The sequence below is a fragment of the Tyto alba genome, unplaced genomic scaffold (genome assembly GCF_018691265.1).
Source record: "Tyto alba isolate M040663 unplaced genomic scaffold, T.alba_DEE_v4.0 Super-Scaffold_1000006, whole genome shotgun sequence".
NCBI classification, from domain to species: Eukaryota; Metazoa; Chordata; class Aves; order Strigiformes; family Tytonidae; genus Tyto; species Tyto alba.
Window position 1 is genome coordinate 7,863,097 of NW_024881272.1, and position 26,491 is coordinate 7,889,587.

Below are 26,491 nucleotides of genomic sequence, written 5' to 3' on the forward strand. Positions count from 1 at the left end.
ATGTAGCAACTGTCAAATATCAAGCTTACTCCTAAAGCCACTCTTTTTAAAAGAACCACTGGAAAGTTTAGGATTTCACTTTGACTCACACTGCTTTTCTTTTTATGGGAACATCACTAAGTCTCTCTTTCTTGATACAGTTTTGAGCCAACAGGAGCTGGGATAGCCCCTTTGATGAAGCAGTGTGCTTGAGTTTCATAGGAACTTAAGCAGACTCCAAGGTGAGATAATTAACTCAACAGTGTGTGTGTGTGTGTGTGTTTGTTTTTGTCTCAAGAGATGGTTTATAAGCCAAAGTAACTATCTGACCTTGTGTTTTCCCCATCCACATACTGAAATGATCAAGACACCTGACTTACATTATGAAGAGTGACTTTCCAGTAAGAATTTATATGTTGTTAAAGTGTGTCTGAAAACTGAGCATGGGAGAGTCTTTGGGTCAGAAAAGGTTGATTTTTCTACAGTAAAGTCTAAACAGGTCAGACTTCCTTTAGCAAAAGAATATGCGTTGTTCAGGGTTTCACTTATTTAGTAAAGCAGAAGATACTTTTATCTCTGCCAGTCAAACAGCAACGAATTACAGATAAATTGACAATGCAACATGATAAACTCATCATGTTATGAAACCAAGGCTCTGCTCAAACAGCACTGCTAACGAATTCCTTGTGACTTGATATTAATGATGTGGTCTAGCTTACTAGAAATAAAGAAATTGAAGTCAGTACAATTTTAATATTAAACCAGGAGACATACTGAAACTTAGACTTTAACAGAAATAATTAAACAGTCATCTTTATTTACTGTAAGCCTTCTATGTTTTCTCTTCTGCCAAAAAGTAAGATAACTTGAACTGCCAGCAGTTGCATATGTACGTGGAAGGTAAATGGGTATTTATCTGGAAATTATAGCTGCCAACTTCAGCTGGGTAATTCTGATTAAGGAGGTAGTTTGGGCCAGCCTGTGACTTATTGCAGCACTTTCTGTGATTGCCTCCACAACCTCTCACAGTTCTCTTAGCTTGAACTGGCACTGAAAGTCATTTTACCTTATATCTGTGCTGAGAAGTGTAGCCCTGAGCTCAAGTGCCTCTCTGTGTCTGCTCCTGGGAGAAGAGCTACTCCTTTGCCTGCCCCAACATCTCACTCCGTGCACAAAAGCTGGCCCTTGCTAACCATGCTCAGGTGAACTCTGCAGTGATGCTCATCTTCAGCATCGTACAAACAGGCTGAAATGCTCACAGAAGAGAAAGCTGACTTGGGAGCTCAGCAGATCCGACACAAATCTAATACCTTCTCTGTGCCTCTGTTTCCTAAGAGACAGGGACAGTAAAGCTTACCTTCCTATTAACAGTGATATGAGGGTGAATTTGGAGAAAAATAATTAATGAGAAATGTTTGTAGGTTCTACATGTGACACTTCATGCAAATCAATGTGTTGTTGCTTTGCAATGGATTTTGTATCACCCTCTGCTTGGAAATTTTTTGCCTAAATTGACAGCCCTGGTTGATAAAGTTACCTGTTTCTCCCTAAGGGAACTACAGGATGAGGCTCCATCACCCCCTTCCTTGCCAGCATGCCAGCCTGACTGAGGGGGAATTTGCCATGGCATTTAGCAAGGCTGGCAGTTAGCACAGACTAAGTAGGGACATACTCAGGTGACAGACCAGTGTGGTAGAAAAGTTGTTTTTTCAAACAACACTGTCCCCAAACATGTCAGTATGAGGACCCCAAGGGCATGGCTGATGCTGCGCCAGGAGGAAGGCTGTGCAGGGAAGGCAGGAGAGTCTGGTTGCTTGCCACACTCCCTGCCTCTTCCTCTGCACCAGCCCAAGGCTGGCTGTGCTGTGCCATCTGGCAGAGCTGGGAGGTGGTGCTTGGATGTGACAGGGTAGGGTGACACAGACACAGGTGGTCTGTGACGGTCCCTGGGCACAGGGAGCTTATTTGGTCTTCACCTCTGGCAGCTTTTTCCATCATTGTTCAGTCTGCAAGACAAGGCACAAGGGTAGTTTGGTCCCTGTATACTGTGCAGGCTCTTGGTTTCCCTACCACAGCCAGCAGCAAAAGGCACCACAGTGGATGGGTCACACGAGTGATGGATGGGTGGCATGTTCTCACATGCCTGTGGCTGGAACAGAGGTACATAGCTGGAGCAAAGCACTTCTTGGTATGTGGGAGTCAGACTTGGTCTCCATGCAAAGATAACAAAACGGTCATGGAGCTGCCAGTGTCTGAGCAGTGCTGTCCCTGAGAAGGGGGCTTGTTCCTGAGCAAAGACATCCATACTGCCCAAGTGTCCACACCAGGCCTGCCTCGGGCAGTGCTGACACAGGGAAGCTCTCATTGGTGTGGAGGCACAGTCAGCTTCCTCTATACTGACCAGTCTTGCACTCGAGATGCTTCTGTCCTTACAGGACAGCTCCCACCAGACTAAAAAACATACTTGAGAAATCCAAAACCAGTAATGAGCCTTAGCACACATCCTGGACTCAAGTCCAAACCCAATGTGCAGGTTACATATGCTTATTTTGAATTAGTCATTCCAGAGTGTGCACTGGTATTTCTTTTCCTCCCACAAAAACCATGGGTGGTTTTAACAGATTTGATCTGTTTCTTGGGCTTTGGCTGCTGGAAAGAGCCAGCTTTCCCAGCTCTTCATGGCCCCATTCACAGCATTGCTGGCACCTCTTCTTCCAGTGTGGTTCAAAGCTCCCTGGGTGGTGATACTGGAGCACTGGCAATGGGATCCAGTGCTCCCTTTGTGGCACTGAGAACGGAGCTGGAACAGAACACTGGAAGATGATGTCTGCTGGTGCCAGGAAGAAATTACGCTGGAGATGTGCCTGGGCCGCAGTCAACCCGGGCTTGCACTAAGACATGCAGACTGACATTCAAACTGATGGTGGCAAAGTGACAAGCAGAAAATAGCCTGTGGCAGTTACGCAAGAGAAAGAGGATCTGGTCTCTCTCTACATGCATGTGAAGGCCTTTATTTGACTTCTTGCCCAAGAAATACATGATTTTTAATCCCTGCCAGTTAGTTCCTACAATTTATCAATTATTGGTTAGTGAGGCCCTGAAGTGCATGTCACATGGTAGGGAAAGCTTGACTCAGGTTTCTCAGGCTGTGGGATATTTCATGGGGAAGACTTGCTTTCTGGAAGTTGCTCCTGACAGATGCACTGTGTGCCTATGCACTCTGAGGGATGTGAGACCTGGCAGCTCTGCTGGGCAGTGAGTCCAGCTGCTATTTCAGTTTATCTGTATTTTTAACTATATTTTTGTCATTTAAATTATCATTTATCATCTGTCCATGCAGATGTATCTTTACTTACCTATATGTATTAATTTATCTTTAAACATCAAGAGGCTGCTTCATGTCTTTTGCAGACACAGACCCACGGCCCTCACCGTGCCTCTAGCAGAAGGGCAGCCTGGTGCTGGTGCAGCTCCAGGTTCTAGTTCATCCCTCCTCATCCTCTCAAGCTGGGCTCAGGCACAGCCTGGGCATGTCCCAGCCACCTGCTGGGGGAACTCTGGGGCAGGGCTTCCATCCCACACCGCAGAGCTGCAGCTGCCTCCCACTGCTGCCCTGCTGCTGGCTCCTCCTGCAAACTGCCGAGCAGAAAATGGTGCTGAAGCTGCAGTGACCATGCTTGCACTGTTCGCAGTGTTTCCAGCCCAGCATTTTCCAGTTGCTTGACCTCTTTGTGTGTGTAAATCTTGGTTATTGCAGAACGCTTGGAGATAGCCTTCGCATGCCAAGTGTGTGCTCTGTGTAGGCACGCTCTCACCCTCTCAGTATGTGATTAGGATAATCACAAGGTGTCCATGGTGGTGTGGTTCAGGATATATGGGCCTTTGACTCTTAAAAAGGTCAGAGCTCAATGTCCTATGTAGCTGAAACAAATATGTCCTGCAGTCATCTATTCTGTTGCAGCCAGCAGAGATGCTGGGGCTCCTGTTGTGATTGTGCTTGATTACGCTGCCATTCCTGGAGGTGATTTGGGGCTGCGTGCAAGTCAGGCAGAACTGAGCCAAAAACAATGCCTTGAAAAGTCATTGTAATCACAAGTGAAACGCTGATGGCTTTTGCTAAAATTAGCACCCAAGTCAACTTTAAACCAAAATCAGCTGCTGATTTTGATCTATGGCAAGATAAGCCAAATGACTTTCAAAGTGGACAGTTCTCTTGTGGCTTCTGGTTTATTGTCTTTGTTAAAAGATATATGACAGCTTCTTTCTGCAACACATCCAGATTCCTCTGGACAATTGCAATCATCTTGGTTTCCTGTTGACACTAAAAATAACTGTGTTAATTATATTACTGTTTCTCTAGGATTTCCTGACTAATTCCAGAAACAATATGATTAGAATGTAATGTTATCGTGGACTGTATACGTGGAAGAGAAACATGAATGAGTGAATTCTAAAGCATTTCCTTCAGCTTTTTGCTGCAGCATCAGGAAGGGAATGTTGCTTTTTTTTTTTTTAGGACTCAGATATTGCATTCACTTCCAATACGCAATTCCCTATGCAAGCCAAGTTGTTTTGCTGTTATGTGTTTAATTTGTCAGTACCCTTCAGATATGTTCTACCGCAATGGTGCTGTGCTGCTTATCAGGGCTCTGGACTCACTGTCTGCTCTCCAGCCAAAACACACATGAACTCTACTACTTGTCCAACCTGCTCCCCTGTATTGCTAATGCTGGTGATGGGAAAATGTATGCCTGGACTCTGGCACATCACAGAGAGCTCTGCACCTTGGTGGTTTTATCTGCTGGGATTTCTTCCTAGTGCCTCATAAGAGAACTCTTTTTCTTCCCATGGCATCTCTGTGCAGAAATCTTTTCCACCTGCTACCCTACGTGGGTGGGGAAACCCCTGGGTTTCTTTGGTTGACACTTTTCATTTGAAGCCCCAAAAATGCAGAGACCTTGGGAGGATGAGCAGCAGGTCCAAAATTGCCATGCAAAGAAGCAGATCACAACGAGGTTGTGAGCTTTGCCTGATCCCTATCCACTAGCACATGTAATGAGGGATGCACACTGCTGTTGTCATTCCCCACCCCATGCCACCAAGCTGACAGCCTTTAATCACTACAAGTCAGCTGCAAATTCACTGGGAGCATGCAAGTGACCTTGTCAGCTCTGTGATGATGGCTACACTGTTAGTACTTATCAGTGTGACTTAGCTGTGAGCAGGAAGCATCACCAGTGAGCCAGACATAATAGTTGGTTTTTCAGGAATGGGAATGCCCAGCTGCACAGGAGCCAATAACAGATGCTAATGGTTGGCATCGCAGTGCAAGCAAGAGGATGCACTCTCTGCCTAGCATGCTGTTCCTGTCTTGCTGCAGGTCTTCCTTAATAACAGAGGTTCACAAACACCAACAGGGCAGTGACTGGAAAAGTTCGGGATGCTGGAGTGCTAAGGGTATCTGGCTGGGACAAGGTTAGACTTTGTTTCTCCTACAGACATTGTGATGAGTAGAGTATTTCCACTATTTCCAATATTTCCATTCTTGGGAGTGAGAGTCTCTCCTTCCAGATGTGACTCAATGAGCAGTGTACCTGCTGTCAGACCACTGGCAGTGGAAGATTGAATTCAGTAATTAGGAATAGTTGGAAGATGGTGGCATATATATCGGGCTAGCTGTTTCCTGTCACCATTTTTGGATGCTGGTGAGGACCTCTGATTCCTGAGCCTGGTAATTAAACTGCGGTCCTCATGTGCCTAATGTTTTTAGGTGGAGTAATTTCCAGAAGGTAGTGCTTAAAATCCTGAGAGTCTGGCTAGAAGGAGCACAGGTACCATGACCCAGTGAGCAAAAGAAAGCATTTACCAGGCACATTCTTGCAGTTGAGGGAGAGGTGGAAATCTTATTTCAGTTAGGTCTGCACTGTGGTTAAGATTATAACTGTGTTTATTCATTAGCTGTTGATGCTAATTCTCTTTAGGCTTTATGAAAGTATGAATGAAAAGGAATTTGGTAGTAGTGCAATTATTAAATAATTCAATTAGGATTTTGACTATTTAAGGTTTTACTACTACTGTTATCTGTTAGCATACCTGTGGTTTTTCCCTAGCAAAGCACTTCCCTTGGAAATGAGCAACAAAAATCCTCAACTCTTTGCAAAGCAAAGGCAGTTGAATCAGCCTGCCCACTATCAGACAGGGTGCCAGAAGATCTCACAGATCTGTGTGAACGGATGTGAATATGGCAAATTAAATTTGTTACCGATCACTGCAGAACAAAGTTTGTGGGAAATAAGAGCTTGCTATAGGGATACATGTTGACATTGCAAGTAGCTCTTGCCTCTCTGGAATGCTGTTGGAATCCTTTGTAGATGTCTGGCTGAAAACCTCAGCTCTTAATGGGAGTAGAAAAGAAAAACAGAGTTCAGAGCAAAGTGAAACATAAATCCATATTGCACCCACATCTGCAATGCTTGTGGTAGTTCTGGCCAGTTTACCTGAGAAACTTTACAGTAGAGCTATAGGAAATGCAGAGATGGGCAACTAGGATGATGAGCTTTCATATGCAAAGTGACTACACAAAGCTTTTTTTGTTTAGAAAGAGACAATTGTGAGGAGATGGGCTGGAGACCGGTGTATTTATCAACAGAGAAGTAAAATATGTTTCACTCACGAGTGCTCTTAGTACAAGTGCAGGGGCATACAGTGAAATTATTCAGCAGCAGGTAAGCCAAAGGAAGTAGTGTTTTCGTAACACACAATCCAAGTGCAATGAGTTGTTATGGGATACTTTAGAGGCCAGAAATATACCTGGTCATAGTAGTTAGGTACATTTGTGGAAGGTAGGTCCATGTCTGACTGTTAAAGACCTCAGCTCAGGAAGTCAGCAAATTTTGATTGCTGGGAGGTGTAAAGCAGGCTCCCATACAATGAACACACCTTTTTATATTATTCCTGAAGAATCCACTTTTTACCACTATCAGAAAGAGGATAATGGGCTAGATAGAATAGCTGTCCTGGATGAAGACCACTGCAAGTGTGTTTTCATAAAAATTGAGAGCACTCTGTTGGACAGTGATATTGTATGGACAGCTTTGGAGGGAAGTCTTGGTTTCCTGGGAGAAAGTTTGACCACTGCGTACTGCTATCTCCTTTCCTCTGCAGACGCTTTGTATTGTGCCCCAGGAAATACTAGCAAAGGTTGCACAAGCTTTGATGAAAAATCAAGGCAACGGTCTTGCACATGCATTAACAGACCACAGGCCTCCAAGAAAAAAGAGAAGGTCTCCTAATGCATTCCCCATTCTACTTCATGGCATCAAGCATGGAGCATGAATACCGAGATCCAGAAGCAGAGGATCTCAGAGAAGAGTAACTGAGTAGAGCAGAGCATCTTTCAGAATAAACGGCAAGACCTTTTTTAACAGCTGCTGCTTGTTAGTAGGAATTACTTGCTAACCAGCCTGCAACTTTCTTAATGTCTCAGATTTTGCAGAGATTTCTCTCTGAGATGATCCGCTTGTAATGCTCAGTTGTTTTTCTGTTTTTTGTCTTCATGCTTGGATTGCACAGGGTGTATGTGGGCAGAATGAGAAGAAGAGGAAGGAAAGAAAAGGAAGCCTCACAAAGTTTTTGTGGTTTCACCCACAAAAGAGGCCAGATTTCCCCTATTTGCATGTTGTCCTCCTCTCTCTGGGATAATAGCTGCCCTTTGCATCAAGAGGTTGTGGGTATGCCATGGTCCTGTGAGCTTTCCCTCAAGCCTGTGCTGTGAATTTGGAAGGTAGGGTTAGTGTGCTGTTAACTTTTCATATATTTATGGCTTACAGAGAGTGTGGTCTTTCTGTTGTATGAGGTTCTTAAGAAATCTTTGAATATCTGTCAGGAATGCATGATTAAACTGGGGATTTAATTGCTTCAGGATGTTATGTAGAGCATTAATACATTAAGAAATGTATCTGACATACGGAGGTTGAGAGGTTCTTAACCTAGTGAATCCTGATGTAACTTCCTGCTAGGAAAACCCTAAACAGCACTTTGCTGCTTGAGCTCAGAAGATGCACAGAAGGATGACTCATACATGTATCCTAATCTTGATATTCCTTCTAAAGCACTTGGTTCTTCCTACTGCTAGAGGCAGCAACTACCCTTTATTGTCTGACCTTGTGCAGCCGTTCTTATGCACATATATATACAGAGGTCAACAGTGTATAGCTGTTTGCAAATACACTTTATCTCCCCTTACTAGGAGACTCTTATGCAGAAAAATGAATGCTCTGCCTAGTGTGATGGCCAAGACAACAGTGTAGGCCCTCACTGCATTAAGTAGGCGTGATGGGGGACATACTTATATCTGCCATTCCCAGCTGTGGTTTTGCCAAAGTGAGGTGCTTCACTCAGTCCTGCACTTCAGAGCAATGTATTAACTCCACTGCCATGTTTGAAGGTAGCTTCGGGGAGTTCTTCACCCTCAAAGTGGACTCTGTTGCTTGAACTACTCAGACCAAAGTGAAAGCGGCATGCTATTGTGTTCTGCCAGCCAGCCAGCTATGCATGAATTACAGGCTCTCCAGCTCTCACAAAGCCAGATGGAGCAGCACAGGGAGTCAAGGAAGTTACATGTGAGGTGAAAAGTTATATGCTAAGCTGAAGTCTCTAAATTGCAAGGGCTAGAAAGTACAGTTTTGAAGGAAAGCTGTTTAGATTTTAGCCAAATGATCAGTATGTGCTATCTCCAAATTGGGTGGGGAGTGGTGTGTAGTGTTATATGCTGTCTAGAGTATTGTGCAACTTTGCTAGTAGAGGATCTGTTGCCTCCTGGATGTGTGTAAGAGATTTGAATGTGGCTGATGAGGTGGCTTGCGTATATCTTCTTGTTGCCATGAAACAGTGCAGTGCAGTTGCAGAGCAGGATCAGGTTCTGGCTTGTTCATCTACTCTGTCTACTGAAATCAGGTAACTGACAGTTTTCTGTCCTTTCCAGTTTCCCCACACATTTCAGTTATATGGGATATTTGCTTTTGCAGTATAAATTTGCATTTGAAATATGAAACATAAAGTAGTCTTCTATTTTAACTTCTTTGTTCTTCAGTTTGCTGCCCAGCATTTCCACCTAACCAAGTATTCCCGTAGTTGTCAAATTACGAGTAAAAAAGTTGTTCTCAAAGTACACAGAGCTGTGCTGATTCACTCTATAGAGCATCTGACCTTTTATTAGTGGGTTTTTGATGACTTGACCGTGTACTTGAGCATTAGTCTGCCCCCACCCTTGTGATGTAGAAAGTATCTGACTAATTATTCTGTGATGACTTCTGCTTCCCACCTCCCCTGTAAAAATGCTACCTTCTTGAGTTTGTAGGGGTGTATTAAAGACCCTAGAGATGGGAAACCTTTGCTCTATCCACCACTGAACTTAAAGACTTGGGTTATACCTCTTAGCTACAGCTTTCTGAGAGCATCACATTCATCCATTTTATATGCATGAGAGTGCTTATTTATGTGAGTTGAATACTTCCACCAGCTCAGCTTTTTTATGATCAGTGATTGTCTGTTGACATTCCTCTCTCATATGAGCAGATAATTTTCTGTGCAATTGTTTGTTGACTGGAGTGTCCCTCATCCTGCTAAGTTTGGCTTTAGAGAAATCAGAGCATTATCGCTCCTTTCTTTTGACCATTGTGTAAATTCATGTTCAGAATCACTTTTAGAAGTAGTACATGTGAACATGTCTGGTCTAAAGCAGGAAGTGCAAGTTGGCACAGTCTGTATCGGAGAACAAACAGATAGCATTAGACCGGGGGGAAGAAGGTAAGAAAGCATGAGAGAAGCTGTGTGAGCCTGGTTCTTCATCCTTTTTGCTCTAATGTGGATCAGGGACGTGTCCACTAGAGTCAATGAAGCAACATTATTATGAGAAAAGGATCTCTGGTATGAAAGAAAAGAGATTAGATTGGCCTTGAAGCTTTTACGCAGTAAACATACTAGCTAAGCCCTCATTAACGTATGATCAATGTGCTCCACATGCTCCAGGATCAATTTACTAGTACACAGTGTGTTAAAGCTACTTCTGAAATTGGCTCCTCTAATGTTTTATCTTGGAGAGAGGAGCAGTATGGCTCAGAGCACAAGGTTATTGTTCTAGAGCTGCCAGCCAAAATTTGTGCATTTCTGCCTGTGGTCGCCTTGTGGCCTGATTCTTCTCCTTTAGCTTTACATCTTTGCAGTTTTATTTTCTATTTCAGAAACATTGCTTCTTACCTACTGGAGGAAGGAGCTAAGTTATTTCTCTCACTTGTTCTTGTCATCAACGTTGCCAGCACAAATATTTATGAAAATCTATTTGTGCACATGCAGCTGTTGTTCTTTGAGTCATTCCAATCTTTCATGTCTCCTTTTCTGCTGATGCTAACAGGCAATTGCATGTTGATTTTGTGTCAGATTTAAGCTCTTGGCTTTTCATTTAGACCTTTCTTGGCCTTGAGGTTTGAAGCTTTGGTCTGCTATGTTGCACTTAACCAAGTACCATCTGCTTCCAGGCATGTGATCTGACTGCTGTGTGACACTGTCCTGTGATTGTTGTGATTGCTCTGGTCCTTCCTTAGACCTGTGCTGCTGTTTGTATTCCAGGGAAATTAAGGTTAACTGTGCAACAGTTGTGATATAAAACCTACCTTTTATGTTCCTTTCCTTTTATTAAATGTAGGGTCAAAAAGAAACAGTTTTTTCTGCTTTTCTGGTGTGTCACCCTTCCACTGCTGAGGTGTGATGCCTATCAGCACTTGCAGTGGGTTCCTATGCTACCTGAATTTCTAGTGAAGTATTTAAGAACAGTCTGTACAAGCAGATCTGTTGAACAGTAGGAATGATTTTATTTTCTCTCTTCGGTGTTTTCAAATTTCAAAGAAGTTTTGTCACAGAAAGGTGCAGGCCTTTTGCAAGGCAGATGAAATGGCACAGTGCACATAGGGAAAACACACTCCGGTCTCTTAGGCACAGATCACTTCTGTTGTGTTCCTCATGCAAGGTAAATCAATGCTTTTTGTTGATAAACATATCTATGAGGACAGGCCTTGGATTGTTAAACTGTGCCTTCCCAGAGGATGGCCCTGCTGGTGTCTCCTGCTTGTTGGAGAACGCAGTCTTTCAGTAAACTGGGTTATGATTCATGCTGTAGAAACAGAAGGTACTGGAGAGGCTGCATTAAAAAAAAAAAAAAATCTACTCTCCTCCCATGGAAAATGTGAATGTTTAAAGATACTACTTTTGTCCTGCACTGGGAATAAACAATATCAGAGCTATTTGTGGAAGAGGTCTATCAAAAAGTTACTTGAAAATCACCTTGTTACTTGCCTTGTCCTCAACGAAAATGCCAACATGTTGTGATACTCCAGCTGGACCCTTCTCTTTTAATTTGTTTCAGCATGCTCTAAGGGATGTGGTGTATAGGAATTTGCATTTGGGAGCAATTGCTGTAAGGTCTCACACTGGTGCTAGCGGAGAAGAGGTTGTGATGCACTGTGGGATCATTGATCTGCTCATACAGATGAACAGCTAAGGCATTTGGATGACAGCTCTGGTGTTTCATCAAGGCCTTTCAAGTTAATGTGTCTGAATAGTAAGTTGACCTAAAATAAAAGTGCTTCAAGAAACTGCCATTTTTCTGTCTTGGAGAACCTAACCAGAAATGTGGCATTTCAGCTTTCTAGAAAGGAAAATTATGAGGCTAAAAAGATTTTAATTTTCCTAGGGAAAATTGAACATTTCACACTTTTCTTGGAAATATGTTCCCCAAGGGAACATTTCCCAGGTCTAAGCTTTCATTACCAGGAGGAGACAGAATAGAAAGCCTGTGAGGAAGATATTTGCATAGAATGATATTGCCCGTTCCCTTGGATCCTGGCAGAAATGTTGGGTGGCTGAAAGCCTCTGCATGAACCATCCCTACATCATCTGGAGGGTTCACACTGACTCTGGTTAACACATGGTAGGGAAACATGAAGCCTTTGTTTGCCTTCAGGTGGAAGGAACAGTCTGCTTCTTGGGAAGACTCTGAGCATGAGCAGGAAGATTGGGGCTGGCTGGCTGCAGGTGCATTGACAGAAAAGCTTGTCATTTAGGCTAATTTTGGAAGGATGCCTTGTAGGAAATCAGCCCATCCGAGCAGGAAGATGGTGTGTCTACCCACCCTAGGGACATAGTGATAAATTGAAATAATTCTTTGTTTTTCCAGGGGATCTCAATTTAGATCATGTTGCAAGCCAGGAGCTCACGAAACTAGAGGTCCAGCTTATGGCAGATTCCTTTCCCTGCTGAAATAATGCCTGAGAACCATGTGCATTTTCTACTTCTGTCTGCTCAGTCCAACTTGTACTGATGCAATAGTAGATCTTAGATTCCAGTGAACAATTAAACCAGCCACAGTGTAAGAATCACATAAGGTCATCTCAACAACAAACTCACATAAAAGCGTGCAGCAGAGCATGCGACAAAGGACTTTCTGTAGTGGCTCTGAACCATGGCCCACTGTCACTGTCCCCCGCCCTCATACTCATCTAAATGGGTTCAGGACTTCCATCATTAATTCCAAGCCTTCAGGAAATTGTCTTATGTTTTGCTAGTCCTCTGATAACTATACAGGATAACTCATCTGAGCAGTTGAAAAGACAGCAATTTTTTTTACTCTCTTATCTTCAAAACACTCTGGTGTCCATCAGCTAGGGCAGTTCAAAACAAGCTCAGTTTTGTATTACATTGGATGATAGTCAGTGTGAATGAGATTGTTGAAGTATTTAGAATTTATGCCTTGCTTAATCTCATCCTGAACGGCAAGTATGTGTCTTCTAGGAAACCACGGACAGAGCAACGTCATGATGGTAACAAGAAAGGAATGACCTTTTGGAAAGTAACTGTATCTCCTCTTCATAGGAGCACTGACATCCTTGGGCCATGTGAGAGACTTTGTCCCACAACTCACACGCCCAAGGTGATGAAGTGTCAGGTTGTTGTGTGGGAGAGGAAGAGATGGGGATGGAGAGGAAACCCCCTCTCCCTGTGGTGTGACTCTGCATTATTTCCATGGTTGCATGAACTGTGACTGAGAACAATGCCAGAGTAATATGCTGCTGAGTAATACGCAGTGCACCACTTGGGTTTCTAAAGCCATTAGTCAAGGACTATGGCTGGGACTGCACTATGCATATTTGTCTGAGCTCACCATGGGACTTGGAGACTGAATTTCCCCTTGTGCGCTTTGCTCAGAAGGTGAGGGATCCCGGAAGGGTTAAAGCAAGACATCCACCCCTCTTCATTCTAGCACAGGTACTTCCTGCAAGACCAGCCCCAGCGCTGCAGGTGTTTTGAATGCATCTGGGCTCTGAAGTGGGTGACACTGAGATAAAAAACTGTTGGAGGTATTTGCTTGAGCCTGCGCATTTACTCAGCTGCACAGAGTGCCTTTCCCATGAATGTCTTCATTGTAAAAAACCCACATGTGGATATTGAAAATGTGTGATGGTGTTGTTGGATCACGACACCATGGATAGTTAGGGTATAGGCACTTGAAAACTAAGCTTCCTCTCTCTCTTTGTGTTTGAATACCTCAGCAGCAAGGTCAAGAGGCACAACACATCCTGAAAGGAAGTGGGTAAGTTGCATAATGTTCTCTCAATTTGGTGCTGGGTGCTTCCCAAGACATTCGGCTTCCCAGTGCTTAGCCCTACTGCTCCCTGGGTAGTAATGAAAGTGGGCAGCAGTTCAGGGCACAGGGACAACAGAGTTGTCCTTGAAGGTTCTTAGCTGTAAGAGTGCTAATAAGAAGAGAGTTTTCTACTCTAATACATAGAATCAAGTCAGGGGAAAAAAAAAGCTTTATTTTTTATGAGTGTGATAGTCCCAACAGGATTGCAACTAATGTTTTGTAACTTTTGCTCATTGACTTCTCAACAAGCTTTTTGATCAAAATCTGTTTCTGTCGCTGAGCATACTGGCTGAATTCAGCATGCCAAAATCATTAAAGAACTTCTCTGCAGAAAGGAGTCTTAGTTTGCTATGAGAAGATGGTTTCGTTGCACATAAACTACTACAGTTTTGGGTCAGACTTATTCTTGACACAATTCCATTTCCTTCAGTGGCTTTCAACCAGAATAAATGTGGTTTAACTTATTTGTCATTAATGATACACGTTTTCTGCCTTTGGGATGGTAATTAAAATCACAGAACTGTCTTTAAGCTTTGAAAACTACCCTGGGTGATGTTTACCTTCAGTGAAAGGGTAGATGAGAATGGGTACCCTCAAGGGTATCAGTGGTCAATGCCCAGGTCACTGGGGCAGCTGGTGCTCTGGGACCCTAAAAGGTAGGAAGTCAGTAGTAGTAGCTTTTTAGCTATCCTCTTGTCTGAGCAATGAAGTCCTCTGCTTGCTCAGATAGAAACTACTGAGGCAAAGTTCTGTTGTTCCTGTTTTCTTAATTGGAGTGAGCAGAACTACCTGGTTTCTTTTTTTGTGTGTGTGCTCTGATGCCTCTGCATCTGTCTAAAGGCAAAGGAGACTGTAAGACTTAATCAGGACTTGCAATGTACTTTGAAGTTAGTAGCAATGAAGAATAAATAATATTATAATCTCTAGCATCTGCTTTCCATATTGGATGGGTCTTGAGCAGTTGAGTATCCCACAGACTCTGAGAAGATAGTGTTGCTACAAGTTAGAGGACAAGAAATCACCTTTTCTCTGTGGCAGCAGATTACTGTTTTTTACAAATTCTCAGCCAATTCTCTGAATCAAATATCAAGGTAGGACTAAACTATTCATCTTTGCCAGGTTCTGTGAAGGCAGTGTGAAGGAGGAAGTGACATACTACACAGGAGAACTGCTTCAAGTTTGAGATGTCCACCATCACTTGTTGGGAGTCTATTCTTCATAAAAATAGCAACAGCATATTTTTCCTCCAATGGTTTGACTTCTTGGAATGTGGTAGAAGTACAGCTGGTCAATTTTCTTATTGTTAATAACTTGGACCACCTCAGTTATTTGAGTGGAAATTTAATACTATGAGTTGTCTTGCAGCAGAACTTTCCCGGGGAACTAGGACCCAACAGCCTAGTGGTGTCCAGGCCTAGCTGAATTTTGTGGATAGCAAGTACCCACGCAGAGCTGTCCAAAGGCTAAGAGGAATGCTGTTGGAGGGGATCATAACCAGCAGGGTCCTGAACTCTTCTATTATAACAGAATCGTTTGGGATTGTGTTGCTTTGAGACCAGCTCAGTCTATTTGGTGTGGCTCATCCATTTTCTCGTGCCCTCTTGGGAGGGAACTGCCTGCAACTTAGTTCTTGTGCCTGCCAGTGCTGGTTGTCAGTACTGTTCCCAAAAAAATATATTCTGGCTTTTTTTGGACAAACCACCTGCGTCAGTGGTGTGCCATCCGGTCTGTCCACCTCCAGATTGTCTTGTTCCTTCACTGCTATTATGTCTTTCTGCATCTCACAGGGTGGTAATCGTTGTAAAGCTCTCTGCTGTTGTGTAGTGACAATTATAGAAAAATCTCTGAAGAGTAATTATTCCTTTTTAGTGGAAGTTTTAAATAGTGTGCATTAATAAGACCAGGGTTGTATGTTAAACAATGGGGAGGAAACAAATGCCAACTAACACTCAGTAAATGATCATTTCGCTGTCCTTTGTATGATGACACGATACTTATTGGAAAAAACTATTTTTAGGGGTAATTGAAAGTTATATTGTGAGTGCACAATAGGAAGCCAAACTGAAGCGGCAAACACAAACTTATTTCAGGTGTTTCCTCAGTCTTGTATCATTAATAATAATTTTTCCATTGGTTTTATTTTTGTTGTATACTTCATAAAGGGAACTGGCAACTTTTTCCATAGTCTTTTTTGTCTTTACGAAAATATAAGCTTGTAAGGTGAGAAACCTGCTCTAGTTGTAAGAGCAGATCCTCTGCTTTGTGCTATTTTATCCAGTTCATTAGAAAAGCAGCGGATATTCTAAATAAACATCATGGTTCTGGAATGAGCCTTTTCCTGATCTGAACTGAAAAGAAAAAAAACCAGGCTTTTAGGAGCTGACTTAGTTGGACACAATGTCCAACAGTCTTTCCACTCCTACTTTCAGATTTTCACATCACTCGGTGCTCCCCTCTGCACAGCAGCACAGGTTTCCTCCAAGTGAGAGATGGGGAGGTTTTCATCTCAGCCCAGTGCTCAGCCGACACTGCCTGAATCTCTGAAAAGCATTTCCACTTGAATAAGCAGCGTTGACAACAAGAGCAGCCTTTGTGGAAGTTCCCTCTTTCCAATTTAGCAATGTCTAGCAATCTCATTTCCCTACTGAGGTTGGATTGTTCTGGAGTTGCCACTTTCTTCAGCTTTCCCATAATGTCTACAGTTGGTTAGCTCAGGTCTTTGGTACAATGTGCAAAATATCACAGTTGAGGAAAAAAAGGTTTGTACTGAAACCTTCAGCAAACACTTGCAAGAGACTGAAGGGTTCAGGTGCCTCCACAGTCTGTCTTGTTCCCCACACAATGGGGAATGCTTTGGTAGGTAGAAGATCCATCAAGTTGTTAGCAGTGGCCTGAGAGACCTGACCCTTTGCAGTTGTGCTTCCTGGCACCTGAGCCCTGATGAGCCACTTGTTTCATACTCCGATGAGTAAGCTCTGCCTGTGCACAAGGGCAACATACAAAATAAACTCAGTGAGAAGAATCTGCTCTGGCATTTATACACATTTTACATTTTATTTTCCCCTAAGTCACAGTCCTTTTCTACTCAGAGAGCAGCAACCCCTGTCCAGAGGCTGTGCATTCTTGGAATGGAACGTAGGAATGTCCTGTCACTCCAGAAATGAAACTCTTCTCATTCTGCGTATTTTAAGTAAAGAATTTCAAAAATGCTTTACAAGCTAGCTTAGATAGTTGCATGGAGCAGAGAAACTGTTCCCTACTGTGCTTTAAGACTGAGATCAGCCTCACTCACAAACTCTGGGGGCAAAGTTCAGAAACCCCAACACCCACAACAGCAATGCAATTTCCTCTGGTTCGGGGCTGATGAGCAATTTTTTTAGTTCAGAAATAATGATTATAATCACTGATTACTACAGTCAGTTGTGAATAATGCTGCTTGCCATAACAACCCAGCTGAAATATTTTGGCTATTAAGCATGTGGGAATTGTTGCAGGGCTTATGTTGTAATTGTGTTTGATACTGAACAATTTTAGCAATGTTATCTTCTAAATATGGTTGTATTCTAAATATAAAAGCAAACATACCATAATGGCTTTCATATGACAAGGTTGCAGGGGTAAGGAAGTTTTAAGAAAGCAGAGATCGATTAAATACTTTGGATGAAATAAGAAACATTGCCCATGGAACTAAGCCTTTTTTCTACATCTGAAAAAGTTTTATTTTTTGGTTTCCTATTGGTCTTTGGTTAGCAAACAAACAGAAAATCATCCTTTATCCCTTTATAGCCTGGCCATCAGAAACTTTGCAAATAGTTGAGAATGAGTCAGCCCCATCACATGTTGGGTTAGGATGTGAAATGCCTGTTTTAGAGATTTGGCCTCCCATATTGCTTTTATCCATTTTTCATCTCATAGATCATTGCTAAATAGTGCAATGCAGTATTCCGATACTTCTCTTAATAACTTTCAAATTTTATTTAGAGGCACTGAGTCTCAGCATATACTTGGAGTGCTAGCTCTAAGGAGGAGAAATCATTCTGCAGTGAGCTCAGTGAGCCTCCAAATTCACCCTGATAGAGGGAAAGACAGATGAGAAGTGGTGATGTGCAACAAATTATTAGGAGGTCTCAAGTATTACTCTCTCTTATGGCTTTATGCTGTTTTGATGCCTGGTTTGGACAAAGAATTACAGCAGGTGGGGGAGAAGAAATAAAAATTGAAAATATCCAGAATGCATTTGTTTAGCAAAGTTCCAAAGGATGTAGTCTCAGTGGGTTGAATGTTTTGTAATTCTTCCAGCCTTTCCCAAATGCAGATTTTTAACATTTATCATTCTTTCAAAAAAATAATTTAGTAGCTTAAAGACCAAAGATATAACAAAAAGATACTTTGAAGAAGAAATTAGACAAGCTTAGTCTAGAATTAAAAGATATTATGTTTTATCGGAGAGCAGCTAGTCATGGAGTCAAATAATATACAAATGAGCTGACTTTGTCATTTTAAGACTTTAAACAAAAGTATATAATTTTCTAGAGGAAAAGCTTTGATTAAACCATAAAACTAGAGGTTAATGAAGGAATTAGCCAGCCTGTGGTTATGTAACATAAATTGAGACAATTTAATTTAAGGTCTTTGAATTCAGTCATCTGACTGTAAATTTTAAAACTTCTTCTAACATCACACTTATGCAACCATATTTCCCAGTCTTAATGGTTTGGTAGCATCATGTACAGTAATCCATGAATTCTCACTGGCTGACTGTGTTTTGGCCTCTTGGCCTTTCGTGTACATTTCAGGTGCTATTCATCTAGCATGGTATCAGAGCTGTTATTACTTGTTTGAATTCCTCACCACAATGCCTTTAAGCACTGTGGTTTGCATTTGGCAAGGGCCATGCTGGCAGGCTGTGTTGTGAACATGATTTACAGTCATTCTGAAAATTGTTTACTTTCTGTCTTAAGTAAGAGGACAATTTTTCATGTTCTCGTTTGATGCTCCGTATGGAGTAGCTCTTGTGCCATTTGTCACGAGTGGACTGTATATTGTCTTGTGTTTTTCTGAACTGATTTATGGGTGACTTTCAAGATGAAGACACAGAAAGCAGGGCACTCAGAAGTTGACAGATTTCTGTGTGATTTAGCAGTTGGTGTTTAGGAGATAGGACAGCTGTAGAAATTTGAAGTCTAAGCAGGTTTTTCACAGATCACCTACTGTGGTGTGTGGGTAGCCTGCCAAGCCCAACGTGGACATGTCCATCTGGTAGAAGGTTGATGTGGCTGAGTACTCACTGTTTACATTTTGGCATTCCCTGCCTTTGCCACAGTATCAGTTGTTCCTTGGATCAGCACAGGGTTTCCCAGGAAATACTACCAAACCGGTGAAACATTAACAGAACTATTAACAGAAGCAGTTCTACAGTTTTCAGTAGTGGCAACAGCACTTGTCTTGCCATAGGTAGTGGTTTAAGCCCAGAGGGCAACTGAGCACCACACAGGCTCTTGCTCACTTCTTCCCCCCTCCACCCAGTGGGATGAGGAGGAGAAAATAAAACAAAAGGCTCAGGGATTTAGACAAGAGCAGAGAGGGATGACTCACCAATTATGGTCATGGGCCAAAGGTAGATTCAGCTTGGGGAAGAGAGAGCACCAATTTAATTTGAACACCACCATTTAATTTACCAATCAGACACATTAGGACAGTGAGAAATACAAGAACATCTTGAAAACACTTTCCCCCACCCCTCCCTTCCTCCTGGGCTCAGATTTGCTCCCGATTTTCTACCTCCTCCCCCACAGTGGTGCAGGGGGATGGTGAATGGGGGTTGTGGCCAGTACATCACCCGTTGTCTCTACTGCTGCTTCCCTCTCAGGGGAAGGACTCTCACATTCTTCCCCTGCTTCAGTGTGGGTCCCTGATGTGGGTTGCACTTCTCCCAGCCACAGACTTTTCCAGCACGGGCTTCCCTCAGAGTCCTGGCGTGGGGGTCCCTCTGGTGTGGTATCCTCCATGGGCTGCAGGTGGGTGTCTGCTCCACTGGTGACCTCCATGGGCTTGCAGGGTCTCAGCTGGTCCCCTCACCACAGGCTGCAGGGGGGGGGGGTCTGCTCCAGCGTACCCCCACCCTTCCCCCTCCTTTCTCCCACTGACCTCAGTGTTTGCATAGGTATTTCCTTCACAGCTCCCACTCCTCCTCCCAGGTTCCCCTTCTTAAATACTTTATCACAGAGGTGCAGCCACTGTTGCTAACTGGCTCAGGCTTGTCCAGAGGCAGGTCCAACTTGGAGCCAGGGGAGCTTTGAGAAGCTTCTCACAGGAGTCACCTCTGTAGCCCACCCCTGTTACCAAAATCCTGCCACACACAAACCCAGCACACCATAGGAAAGAGGTAATTTTAAAGTTTTATGTATATTATAGTACTTCATCAGGGTCTTCTCTCTTCTCCATGGTCAGTTCTTATCTTTGTCCTTCTCTTAGCTTATTGGCCTATAACAGTGGGGAATTGCACACATGGTCAAGAGCGAATACATGTGGCAAATTGTAAGAGATGGTGGCTGTGGCTGAGCTGGCCAGAAGTTATGTGGCAGCTACAAATGGCAGGAAGTCTCTGTTGCACTGTGCCGCTAGCCTAACTTGGTTACTTTGGTCCTGACTTCTATCCAACCAAGGGGAGAGCTTCTTCTCATGTCCAAATCGGCCAATCCTAGCACATTGAAACAGATGTAGTTAGGGGTGTTTTCTGTAGTGATCTCTTGTCTAAACTGCAAACTCTGCAACTTGAATCAGCACCTCGCTTTATATTTGCACGTTACTTTATCATCCCAGCCTCATTTATGTGCATCCCTACTTATATTTTAGACTTCTTTCAGTTTTAGCAGTTGCAAATTTGACGCAGAATCTGTTACTGCTATCTACTAATGCAGATAGCAACAGATACAGTTTTTAATCTGCCTGTTACTTAGGCTAATGTTAGCTAGGGTGCTAGATGGAGGAGGAGAGGAAGGAAGTGGGGAGGGAGGGAGATGGGACGGGTGGGGTGGGGGGGAAGAAATATGTGAAGTAGTAATGTTTGACCTTTGTCATGGTAATTTTCCTTTTAATTTAATAGTTCATTTACCGAACTTCCTTTCTTCTTTGTGGCTGTGTAAAATCCCTGTTCTATGCCCCAAGTGGTAACACTCACCCTTCGGCTGCATCTGCGACATTGAAAGGCATGTATGCTGCTCCAGCAGCAGGGATTCTTCCTACTGTGATGTGGGATGCAGTGATTCAGCAGGGAAATCAGTGCAGCTACATCAACTCTGCCGTATGGCAAGTCTGGCAATGTACAGTATACTTTGGTTTTAGCAGCCTTTTTGGGGAGCAGCATCACCTTGCAGTGTCAGCAGTGATGAAACTAGCAACAAGCTTTTAAAAGTGCTGGAGTCAGGGAGATATTTTATTTTTTCCCCCTTCACATTTTGTTGTAGTATAAGGAGGTGTAAGGCCCACCATCACCCACCCATTTATTTACAGGCAAGCATGCCCATACTACAAAATGCACTGTGTGTGGCAGCCTGCCATAACTAGTCATTGAACTCCTACCCACTTTGTTTAGATGCAAATAGTGTCTGGTCCCTGGGGAAAATGCCTATATCTCTGTGGGAATTGGGCTTTGCACCCTGTAAGGATCCAGCAGTATGTGTGTAGTGCAGACATCCAGCACCAGGCAGTAGGAACATTCCTACCTCTGAGCTTCAGGGACCTGCGTGGCCTGTGTGTTACAGGAGAGTATCAAGTCAAACCCACCAGCTGTGGATGAGGCAGTGTGTGCTGCCTGTTGTTCTGATGATCTTATGCTGCTGGATTTAAAACAAATTAATCTGTGCATATTACTTGTTTCCCTGTAGTTTTGTTAGTGGGTTTGGTCCAAGTAATGCATTTTTAGATTATTGGCTGGAAGATGCAAAGGCAATGGAAAATATTTTGGCAGTTGTTCCACTGTGAGAGCAGAAGAAGCAGTTGAACAGATCTGTATGAGTATCCAAGTATATGTGTGTCTGGACTGAATCAAGCACATGCTCCATCTACCCCAGGTTATCATCTTCATCACTGGCCACCAAAAAGCTCCTAAGAGAAGAGTGAAAGGAACATTAGGGAAACCGTGGAGTTGTTCCATGGTTCCAACCGTGGAGTTGTTGAGAGAGATTATTTTTTCTTGTTCTTAGACTGAAGTTAATGTTTGTCTTGGAGAAGGGTGATCTAGATCATTTGCAGAATTTCAGCTTTAAATCCTTGATATATCAACCTTGATATAGATCCTCATCCTGCAGTAAATCTTACGCCATTCTTTTCACCCTGCCAAGACTTTGTCTTGTGTGGCACTGGTGGCAGTGTGTCCACAGGGAACCAAGCTAATGGTAGACAGGAGCTGTGGACTTATGAGGAGTGTTGTGGGACTTTGGCCAACCTTGTAAATCTGTGTCTAAGTGCTGCTATTTATCCAGGAATCATCTTCCCTTGCAGAGGACACTTTGTGCTTTTTTTATATGTATTGCTCATGTCTTACCTGAATTTCTTAGACTGCAGTTAATAAAGCAAAAATAATCCCCCCCCCCCCCAAAAAAAAAACAGAAGCAAACACACACCCCTACCCCACTCCCCCCCACCCCGTGTATCTAAAATACATCAGTCATCGACATGAAGGACTCTGAGAAGTGCTGTGTTGATTTTTGAAAGCTGTGGCTGCCTCACTTGTTCCACAACGAGCGCTTCCTTGAGCAGCTGCACAGCCTTCAAGCATTCCAAGTGGAAATAAATGAACTGAAAGTTGAGCTCAGGTCTCAAAAGCAGAGGGCTTTTGTCCTTAATAGATATCCAAGCTGAAATGACAGCTTCATTGCGTGTAATCTTGATTTTGTGAAGAGGCTGACATGAGATGAGAGAGCTCCAAGAACTAGTAAGATTCTGTCCTGTGCTGAATTAACCACAGATGTGCAGACCCTCACTGCCAGACAGATATCTTGATCGCCTGGATTTCCATTCACTTCCTTTTGTACTGCTCAAGACCCAGTTCCTCTGGGACCTCGTGTCTGGTATTGCCACTCACAGCCATGCAAAATGGATTGTTCTGGACCTGTTGGAATGCTGTCCAGGTTAGGTCCCTGTACACACGGCCCAGATTAGAATTATCTGGCTGTTTGGTGGCAGCACTCTTGCATGATTTTTCCTGTAGTCTTCTCATGGGTAGAATTCCCAAAACAGTTATCAGCCCACCTTGCCAGGCTCTTTCCAGTTAGAATGACATTTTCAGGAACACAGGAATCACTTAGGAGTGCTATGAAATCGGTGCAGGCCAAGGGCAAGAAGGCTGCCAACTCTGCTGTGAACTGTTCTATGTCCCCAGGTCTCATTTTCCACCCTGGTCAGACAGAAGAAACAACTTTGGATCAGGGAGTTGTTGTCATCTGTAAGGCAGGTTGAGAAGGGTGACCTGGGTAGTTGATACCTGAAAAGGAGGTTCTATAAGGTTTTGTGTTTGCAAGGTCACCCTGTAACTAACATGTTCAGCAGCTGACTGTATTTCCTACTGAAACAGCCTGTGCAGTCACAGGGAACTTCCCTGGGACTTGCCACACATGTGCTGGTACACTCCTCTCTGCTGTAGGTGCCTGTCTCCACTGTGTAATAAACTTCCCCAGATTGCACTGATGATGCAGCAGCAGCTTTTTAAACAGTTCTAAAAGTATGTCGAAGTGAGTAAGGAAAACACCCCAAAAGAAAGTGATAGCTGCTGTAGCACTGACACTTGGGGACAACCTTTTGTTGACATTTTTGCAAAGCATGAATCAGGAAATTTGACCTTCCTCCCCTGCACGCTTTTCTTATAGTATATACTTCTGTGGGATCTCTGTTTCTTGTGACCCAGATAGAACCAGGGTATGCTTATTTTTAACATTATTACGCTCTTCTTGCCAACTGGACTTACTGTGAGCCAGACTTCACTGGCAAAGATGAACAAAGCTTCATGCTGTTTAGTAGTGTCTGTTTGATGTAAAGTAGCTGGGGATCCAGCCTGTCACTCCCTTGTGTTTGGATTGGTTGGGTTTGATTTTGTGTAGAAGTGTTGCACGTTATCCCTAATCTTGGTATGTAGCTTGGCACTTCCTAATGTGGGGAAGGCCAGGCTTGCCTTGGAGGAAGGTGATGGATGAAGGAAGCACTAGGCTCAGCAGAAAGATGGCAAGGGAAAAAACAGAGAGCTAAATGCTGGGTCTAGAGTAGAGGCAGACAGGAGTGGCTTAGCTGGCATGTGATATAGAAGAATTTTTAAATTTTTCTTTTTTTTTTTTTTTTTGGAAGGTGAAGGGAAGAGTCAGGGAAGACACACCTCTGGGAGCAAGGAGATTAGGGTATGGGAGGTTGAGATGGTCCAGAGAAGGGACTATAGAGAGATAGATATGCCTGTTACTTGTGAAGAGAGACAAGGGAGCAGTAAGGAGGACCAACACTGCTGCAGAGGGGAAAACACAGAGCCCAGTGCGGGTCTGAAAACTGCTGCTTAAAACTGCTTTATTTCTTTTAGGCTACATGTCTCATCTCATTAAGGAAGCTGCCAAATCTGTGCTGTCCAAATGTCAGCATTTGGCTATGGTTTGGAAAGAGGGAGTGGGACATGGGATGGTAATTACTAGAAAGAAAGCATAAGAGAAAAAGACAGGGAAAGATCAGTTCAGTTCCACCGCATTTCTAGAAATCCAGTTTGGTCTCTGAGCAGTACATCTTTCTGTTAAGTTCTCCATTGCTGATAACTATCAACAGATAGCAAACAGCTAGGCACATGGCAGCAGCCTAGTAAGATGAATATGAATTTTTGCCATATACTTAACCTTTCCAGTGTAGTCACTGATGGCACTGTGCCCCTTCCCAGAAGCAGAGGACTCTTTGGTGGTGATGAATCTGGGGCAAGAGGAACTTACTCTGGAGTTGGATTGGGGAGACCACAGTGGGAGGCTGTGGTTTCTTCTGATATTTGCAACTTTGCCTGGCAAACAGGTTACACTGCACCTTTGCTTTGGAAGGTGTAGCACTTCCCTCTTCAGGGGGTGCTTGGAGTTCACTGAGGCACAGGGCATGCATGCACATCTCTGAAGGAGGTGTAATGGTTATTTTTTGACTCTTCCACAACTGCCTGTCTATGCAGGGGATGCTGAGCCATTCCTTTTCCTGCTGTCAGGTTAAGAAAGGGAGGAGCTCCAGCCCCAGCACATTGAGGATGCTGCAGGTGTGTGATGTGCATGTATCTAATCCATGAACTGTGGAAAGGGAGGAGCATGTTCCTAATTCCCTCCTGTGACACTGCACCTGCCAGATGTTCTGGTTACTGCCTTGATGCAGTCCTGCTGATGTTAGCAGGAGCTCTGGCATGCATGGTAAAATTTCATTGAAATATTTTCACTGCTAAGCAACAAAATTTAATTTCTCTTTTGTACTTTTTATCCTGCAGAGGGATGAAAAGAACAAAGGGATTTTTTCTTCTTAACACAGGTATCATTTAGTGGCATTAAAATTCAGATGGGATGAATCAGTAGAAAAGAGGAGAAATTCCTGTAGGGAAGGTGTAATGCAGGGAACACTTGGTAAAATTCTCTAGTTGTGTTAAGCAGAATACAAGACTAAGACGTTATAATGATCATTTTTGGGCATATTCCTTATTGCATTGTGCCTTAATGCACCAGTTCAGCAAAATAGTTAGGTCTGTGTTTAACTGCAAATGTGCAAAAGTTCCCTTTGAATTTGGTGAGTGTTTAGGGCTGTCCTACTCATGGTTGGTTTTCCCTGGGTCTGTACTATTACCTAATCTTTATGGCAGTGATAGAGTAAGGGCTTTTTAGACATATCTGATGATGGATGCCCAAGTGAGAGCTCTTGAAATGGAGCTAATTTCCAAACAGTGCATTAATGACTTTTGAAAATACTGCTGAAAGCATTTGTAGTAGCCAAGGGTAATTCCAAGGGAAATCCTAGAAAAAATTCTAAGTCCCTTCCAGAGGGGTTGGAGGCAGTGGTGCTTGCACCCTGTTAGATGGTTCATTTTGAAGGTGGATGTGTAACTGCTGCATCTTAAACTACATGGACTATTGGATGATGATATGTAATTCGAATCAGTGCAAACTGTTTTGTAACCAATCCTTCCCTCCTTCCCCTGAATAACATTTTTTTTTTATTTTGACCTGCACAGTGGTCATTGTTTTATCTCTGATGAACCCGACTATCCTCACACAGCCACATGACTCCAAAGAAGAATATGATTGTGTCTTTAGGTTTCAGGCAAGGTTTCTTGGTTACTGGTGCTACCAAGCTTTTCCATCTGGGGTGTTCGTACTTTTGGTAGGTGCCTGGGAAGGTGAGGGAGGAGATGGCTGTTCAGGTACGTGGCAGGAGAAGATAAGGATGCATCACTCTTCCTCCCCCTCCCGTGTCAGATGACAAATGGCTGATATTCCTTCCTCTTCCTTGAAAGCAACAGAATACTTTGAGCAGGTTACTTTAAGGGACAGCCCCACCTCTCTGCTGATGAGCTATCAATTTCATGCTATCACATGTGGTTAGTATGGTTTAGGAGAGAGTCCTCCCATCCTTGCCACAGCTCTTCCTCCTCATATGGATTCTCAGAAAGAAAAAAAAAAAAATAGAAATCCCCCTAATCTTGGAAACTCCCGTTACTGAACCTCTATTCTCCTTGCCCAGACCTGTCCCAGTTCTGTGAACTAGCAAAACTATCCACCTGAGAGTTGCACATCCCTTAGTCAGACTGCAATACTGCCTGAGGTTTGTAGA